This window comes from Neodiprion lecontei, chromosome 5, assembly GCF_021901455.1.
Source record: "Neodiprion lecontei isolate iyNeoLeco1 chromosome 5, iyNeoLeco1.1, whole genome shotgun sequence".
Lineage (NCBI taxonomy): Eukaryota > Metazoa > Arthropoda > Insecta > Hymenoptera > Diprionidae > Neodiprion > Neodiprion lecontei.
In genome coordinates, this window is record NC_060264.1 from 2,698,351 (window position 1) to 2,706,524 (window position 8,174).

Here is an 8,174-nt window from a genome sequence, read left to right on the forward strand (position 1 = left end):
AAGTACGAAGGCAATCTTGACCGTTACTCGGAAAATTACTGATTTTTTTTTTTGATAAACGTACTCAGGCACACACACACGCGCGCGAAACATGTAACATTTTAATTAACGAATCGATGAATGTAAGTATTCGAAATACGTGCGTTGTGACGAGTGAAGCAAACGACACGTTTCTTTTTTCTTTTTCTTTTTTTTTTTTTTCTTATAATAAAATATATGGCCAAATATACTTATATCAGAGTGTTTCAGAATAAAGAAAAGTTTGATTTCGCTCAAAATGTGAGGTCTGTAGGTTACGTAGAATGGGCTGCCAATATCGCATTTTGTGACAAGAATCATGAAAATTCTATTTCTGTGCCGTTTTTACACGAGGATTTGTTTCTTTTTTTTTTTTTTCTTTCCATTGCCGTTAGAAAAGTTATTTTGAGTCTTGGAAAAGTGTCGAACGATGAAAATCGGAACGTTTGCGATACGTTTCGAAGAGCCGATAAAATATTCAGGATTCTGATATCGTACTAGAAGTAAAATGTGGAAGAGAGTAAAGATAAAAGTGGAAGAAAAAAAAAAAAAAAAAATAGAAGAAAATGGGCGAATGGGGTTGTAGGGGAGGATATCTCTAAGAATTAACGTATATATACCTATAACAACGTGCTCGGCATGTATTTACGGCACTTTAAACTGAAACTCTCGCAATATGGTCGCGAAAAGTTAACGTACAACAATTAAACTCCATATTTCCTTCGAACATTTAAGCTTTATTGCCGGCCGTATATCGGAGAAAATTGCGGTTATAGGCTTCGTAACTGTACATTGATAAAGATCGGTCGAGTTTAGTAACGTTGAATTTCTGGTTAAATAAAGGAACGATACGTCTTTGCTTGTTGGGCTTCTTATCGCGGCGACGATCTTACGAGAGAGATTGTTTTTTTTACTTGTTTTTTTGGACAACTCATTGGAAAAGAAAAACACCGGAGTGCAATTAGGTTGATGTTACAGTGCTACCAACGTACAAACGTCGAGGGTATTTCACGATTTTTCGAATTCCTCGCTGTTTCGTAAAACTGTGCACTACGCACAAGTATAAGGTGCTCTTTTTTTTTTTTCTTTTTTTTTGTTTTTGAAAATGATCTCGACCTTGCAGTACAATCGTTGCGGCGGATGTTGGAAACGTAGGTATTTTATTAGCAACAAATTTTTCCCGTCAACGTTTCAACTATGATCAAAGTCATCCTCGGGACATATTTAACTTTAATTTTAAATTTAATAATATACTATAAAAGTATAAATAATAATAAAAATAAGGTAGTTTCGTGCCTGTTGTGCGGTACAAAGGTAAAACTGCAAACCCATCGTTGTGGATTTTGTGGGATTTCGGACCTGTGGATTAACTGTAAGCGATACCCATAATACTTCATTATTGTACGCGTGGCTGCTACGACTGCTGCTGTTGCTGCTGCATGCTCAGGTCTAACCATTAGCCCCAAGGTAGTCCATTATAAATCCATAAACGGAGAAACGTGTATAGGTATAAAAGGCGTTTGCCCTCCACCCCAAGTACCTTTGCCTAGGACTTGGCGCCATAGACCCTCTCCCAACGCTTTACGGACACCCTTTTTACCCATCCTGCCAAACTTGTAACCTGCTAATTTGCCCCACTGACCCTGAAAATTAAAACCTCGGAAACAAAACGGAATTGCAATTTTAAAACTCGTATACATATTTGTGGAATTTTTTTTTTTTTTTTCATGGAAATTACGGGCATTAAAAATTTTTCCGTACCGTTTAATTTGAACTTTTTGTTTGTACTGGAAATTAATAGATTTTCAATGTTTTGCCGAGAAATATATCCTAGTTACTTTTTCATAAACAAACGATTATGTTTTTCGCGGTTAAAATATATATATATATTTTTTTCTCTTTCTAATCTTTATTTCAACGCTTTTTCATTCGGCTGCCAATTACTGTCGGTTTTAGATTATTCACTCGGCAGTTTTCGCGATCATCTAACGGACAGAATCGACTCTTCGCTTCTCATGGGGATAAAAAGTATCGCGAAATAACTATTCTTCCGACTTGTTTTCCCTATGTTTATACAATAATTAACGAAACTCTCAGAGGCGCGGATACAACTCATGTAGCATCTGTCGGAATACTTGTGTAACATATTCTAGATAAATAAATAAACTCTTCAAGAAGAAGAAGGAGAAAAGCTCTTGTTCGTCATCAGTATATATATACCTAATATCCGCTGCAGCCATGGCTCGAAAATCGCAGAACCAAACCTCAAGTACCGTTGACGGTTTATAAAACAATTATCAACGTCCAACCGCTTCGTTACATGTTAATATAAAAAATGATGAGGTGTAAGAAGATTGAAGAAAGTCATTTGAAATTCGCGGAAATGAAAAACTATACAGAAATAAATAACAATTGGTAATTAAATTTTTTCCCCAACTTATGAATCGTACGAATTTATGGGAACGTGATTCTTGAGTTTTCAATTGATTGTTAGTCAGTATAAAATGTGGAATGATATTTCAGGACCTAAGACCGAGCTTTCCCTAACATTGTCCAAGTTCAGGTACAAGTTACTAAAACCTAAATCGTCCATAGCTCATTAACTCTATATTTGTTTAAAATTCAATTAGAATTGAAGAAAAATGTAACGTGGGTACAAAAAAACGTCAGTTTAAGCCAGTTTGTTTCCTCGGTGACATTTTACGTAAAAAATAATCATCTCTAATTCCCACGATAGAAAATTGACATATCAACTCTTTCCCAAGTACAAATTAAAAATCCCCAGACATTTCCAGGTTTTCCAACGAGTAACAAAATCTTTTGCAAAATACGTAAAAAAAAAACGTTACATGACGGCTTACACCAATACAGCGGAACTATTCGGAGGTAATACCGTGGATGGTTAATTTCCTTTATTACAAAGCAGAGGATGCTTGTATACAACAAAAAGGTCGAGAGCTGCCACTGCAGAAGTCTGCATGTCAATTGCAGCGTTGAACACGGTACCTTGTACAGTCAAGAGGATAGCTTAAGTATATGCACAAGAATTAACAGAGACGTCGCATGGGCTACCAGTTTTCTACGAGGATAAGAGCCATATGGTTTACGCCAAACCCTTGCTAAACCTCAGATTGTGAATTGTTAAACAAACGAATAATCTGGTAGATGAGTTATGACTGGTTCTAGGACCAGGCAAAAGCCCGGAGACGTTGCAGGACTCCGGTGTTATTTCAGGATAGGCAGGAAAGTAAATAAAGAAAAGTAGCCACTTACGGTCGGTTATTGTATACCTAGGTATATGCAAACGCGATACAATGCGGGAACAATGAGAATGTTACGGAAAATCGGCGACAGGCTTTTAAGACAATTAACGGATGTTTAAGGCGTTTGAAATCACGTTTTCGGAAGTCACACTGATTACGGGGAACTGCGCTTAACCTTTGTAAAGAAAAATATTGTCGCGCAATTATCAATAATTACATATCTATGCGCTACGCAGGGTTTACCATTGTCAACTTGTAGCCTCAGATAACCGTGTATGTATGTATGTGTGTACGTAATATAATTTACGTTTCAACGCGACGTAGAAAGCGATAAAAACGTTTACGAATCACTCTCGAGTCCATTCATAAAATATGATGAAATAGCGGCTGGTTCTAGTGAAAATAATTTCTACCATTTTTTACGAATCTATACGAAAATTGGAATATTTCGTACAGTTGTTCATCGTTTCTCATAAAAATTTTTATATTTTCAGTAAGAAATCTACAATTTTTTATATTCGATTTAGGTATATGTTAGGGTATTTCGGGAAAAAAAAATTCAAAATTTTCCACCGTAACGCTCGCAAAAAAGTTTATTTAGATTAAGAGAAAGATTCTGCGAAAAGATGAGCGTTATTCGTTATGTGAAAGATCGGGCTCGTTTGACTTTTCACTTTCTTCAACAATTTTTTCAATTTGTAAAGAAACGCGTCGCAGCACTTCAATTATTATTTCTTTCCTGACATTCGCATTCAACCCAAATCATCCGGGAATCTTATTCGCCTAAAGTAAAAGTAGGTATTGAATTATAACTATTTCACGAGATTGAAACAATAATGAAAAAGTCGTCATATACGCCTCTCAAACATCAACTGGAGACTTGATATTACAAGTCTACTTTGTCACCTGCATTGACACTACGATCGATGCGAGTTTGTTAGAAATCTTTTATTGTGTAAAAGTGAAAAATCAACCGAGCGCCATATTCCACATAACGTAGAACGCACATCTTTTCACAGAACCCCATCTTTTAACCTGAACAAACTTTTTAGGGGTTGCCATGATGGAAAATCGCAAATTATTCTTTTCTAAAACACCCTAGATATATAATCGACGCCAACTGGAAGCAACCGTATAACCTAACGACTCTCTCGAGATAGATAAGTTTTCTAGCTTCTTCTGTATGTTTAGAGAATTTGAAATGCCTGGAAGCGTAAAGGATCTCACGGGGGCAAAATATGTTCTCTATACATGTGTATATAACCCCCCCCCCTGCCACTTCTTCCGTCGTTCATTATATTGTGTCATTCCGCGAAGTGTTTTGTGTATATACACTTACTCAACCTATTCGTGGTTTACAGACAGACGTGGATACATACCGATACCGCGTATCTCTTGTAGGCACATGTCCGTAGGTATATTTTAAAATTTGTTAAAGTTGGACAACGGCTGATGAGATTCTACGCGTTACACAGGCTCTGGCATTTCACGTGAACACAAACATATGAACATCGCGCGATCACCACCACTACCAACCACCAATGCCCGAGAAACGGTGGCGTCCTTTTCTCGTGTTTGAACAATATGCACCGCTTTAACAGGAAGTCTGCAGTTCACCAACTCCATCCTCGATCTGTTGCTGCACACAGCCAGAATAACAAGAGGGCGTGGAAACGTCGGCTTTGTTGAGTGAAGGTATACGCTGATCGCGAGACGATACGAAAGGACCACCCACGATTTTCAAACGTGTGCAATTTTTCACGTTTCGAATATGATTATCGATCGATAGTCGAGTTCGATAAATTGGATGAAAAAAAAAAGACGGAAGAAACAGAAGAAAGAGGATCAACTCTGGCGCGGATTTCGAACGAGATTGAAGTTAGTAACATTATCGTAACGAAATATTAGGGGGAAAAGTGACTAAGTATTTTTGTATTTTTACAATGACTTTGAAGGAACGAAGATTTCAAAGTATGTTGTGTTTTATTACGATACTAACTTCAAAACGGTAATTTCGAAAAGGAAAAAGAAATTCGAAAAACGCTCGTTTCAAGTATTTAACCGAAAGAGCTTATACGGCATAGAAAGAATAACGAGATGTGCGTCGGGTCGCGAATATGAGAGATTGAAGATATTATACGTGGAGAAAAAAGAACCGCGCCGTTTCCTTTTGCAATAAAGAGGCGCGTGGGCGTGCGGACGCGTCTTTGACGCGTACCGCGGTTATCGTTGATTATCATTGAAGTTATAACCGTTGTTAACCAAGAAGAGGGGCTTTTGTAGTTTCGTCTATGGTTTTATTTTAGTGATTACACTTCTCGCGTTTATCTTTGTCGGCACGTTAGTACAGCCGCCGTACGTTTCCGTTTTACACACCGACCATTGATAAAGAAGAGCGTGATAACAATAATTATGACTTGACGTTACTTCTCTGCCACCGTAGGATAAACCTTTCGTGCGGTGTGGGCGGCGAGGATGGCCGATCCACGCCCCCACGCTCACAGCGTTATAACGTACAACCGCCGCCACTTGCTGTATTTTCAATTTTCATTCCCCTCTGCAGCCTCGGTTCCATTGATAACTGATCATTCGAGAACACCTGTATCAACAGGGCGACGTTGTCCTCTGCGCATGCGTCGGCGCTATCGGAGAGGAGCGTTTCTCTACTTTCAAATTTCGAATCACGGGCGCCCAACTCGCTCGGGAAAAAGGGTAGGTGTTCTCAGAGAGGGTAGGTTTTCCCAAAGAGGGTATTCCTAACCGCATGTCAGAAGGATCGCAAAGAACAGAGGAAAAGAAAACGTAACCCTGGGTGTGCTAGAGATAATCTTCTTAAACGCACGCCTACAGTGAAGCCAGTTTAGTTACAGCGTTGATTCAGTTTCATCTCGAGCTTAGCGCGTGCCCGCTTCACTTATACCAAAAGCACGATACCTCCGTAAAGCTCATTCTTTTCATACCCAAGTATAAATTGTCTAAAAGCGACTAGGCGATTATCGGGGAACATTGGAAGGCTTACTACAGCTTTTTACAATCACCCGCAAGTGCCCCGCTTCTTGTTCTGTAACAAGTGTTGAAGTTCTGTTCCAAGTCGTAACATACCGCTTAACTAATTCTAACGATTTTTCCAACACCCAGGATCGGAAAAGCAAACTTAAAACAGTCGTAATCGTGACTCAAAAATTGGAGGAATTATAAAAAATTCTTGAAAATTAAAATTTGAAGACAAAAAAGCATTGCATTAATATCTGTACAAATTATTATAATTTAATGCAATGGTATTTACCGCCATATTACGTAAGTGTACAAATTTCATTTCCAATTCACGATCATGCTACCAGTTCTAAAGTTGGAAGTATCAGTAAAAAAAATTCAAATCATGGCCGTAGATCAATTGGTTAATCTAATTCAAATAATATAAAAAATGTTTTGGGATATTGCATAGTTGCTTCTACTTGTCAGGGAAAAAATTTTAAGAAAAAATGATAGTGAATATTTGGTAACAGGTACGTAGATTTGAGAGTAGAATGAATCAGTCCTGATATTCTTGTTGAGAGCATATCATTCTTTATATATGATAGTAATCACATACTTTCTCATTCATACTTAACAAACCAAAACTTGTTACACATATTTTATATATATAGGTATATGTATGTTTGTATGTATATATCTATGTATATAGTATACAATACAACTACATACATATACATCTAAATATAATACGATAAATAATTATCAATCCTAGACAATATAATTATTATAAAACGTAAAACTTTGATCTACATATTATCCGTAACGTGTGTATGAGAGTAACTTGAATACTCTTAAAACTCATAGTTGAGCTAACGTATATCGAAGGTAAACTTGAAGTGGTGTAAGCATGAATTTACTAATATTGAAATAATAGAATAAACTAATAATGCAAAAACGAATTAATAACACCATTTTTTACAGCTTTTGTCAGGTTCGAATTTTTAAACTGTTGACGGAAGAAACAAAAGTCTAAAACATTGGTATTACTAGGACTTTAAGAGTTCAGAGAGTATTCAAACACTAAAATATACCAACTTATTCTTATAATAATTATACATAATTGATCAATGTTAATAAAAAACAAAGTGTGTACTATGAAGGGCCGTTTACTCAAATGATCACATATCTGTCCAGAAATAATTTTAAATGTATTTTGAAAACGACCAAAATCACCTGTTATATAAAAAAAAAAAAAGTAACCGATACCTTGGTATTGAATAGAAAATTGAAAAATGAGAAAGATGCTGTGACAAATACTGTGAACTTGGTCGTTTGAAAGCTTGAAACAAAAATATTTTTGATCAACTCTATGGATTCGTGGAGTAAATTATCTGAATAAATGGCACCGACAAACTTGAATAATATGCGCTAGATATTCACAATGGAATAAAGTTTAAATAAAACTTCATCAATCTTGTTTTCAACCCGCTACATGCTCTCCGCAATCCCGGGGCTGGTGACTTGCAGGACGAAGGAATTAGGAGCAACAAGGATTTACAGGGTATTTCTTTACTAAAACACACCGAGGCGCACTTCCAGGCTTGGTCACGTTTTCTTTTTTTTTTTTTTTTCTTAGGACTACAATTCGTTACGAGAGTATAAATGATTGAGACGTGATAACAAGAGGAAGAAAATGTAGATGCGAAAGGAGCGATTAAACTAATGACTTCCTGATCATTAAAATATCCGAAGAGGAAGAAACAAACCTTTCTACCAGTCTTGTGATGAAAGTAATACAGTTTTTCGTGAAAAAAGAAGTGGAAAAAAAAGGAAGAAAAAACAGTCAGACAGGGATCACCACACAAAATACTCATAACAATGTTGTAGTAGGATTTAACAAGAATGTAACAAAATATA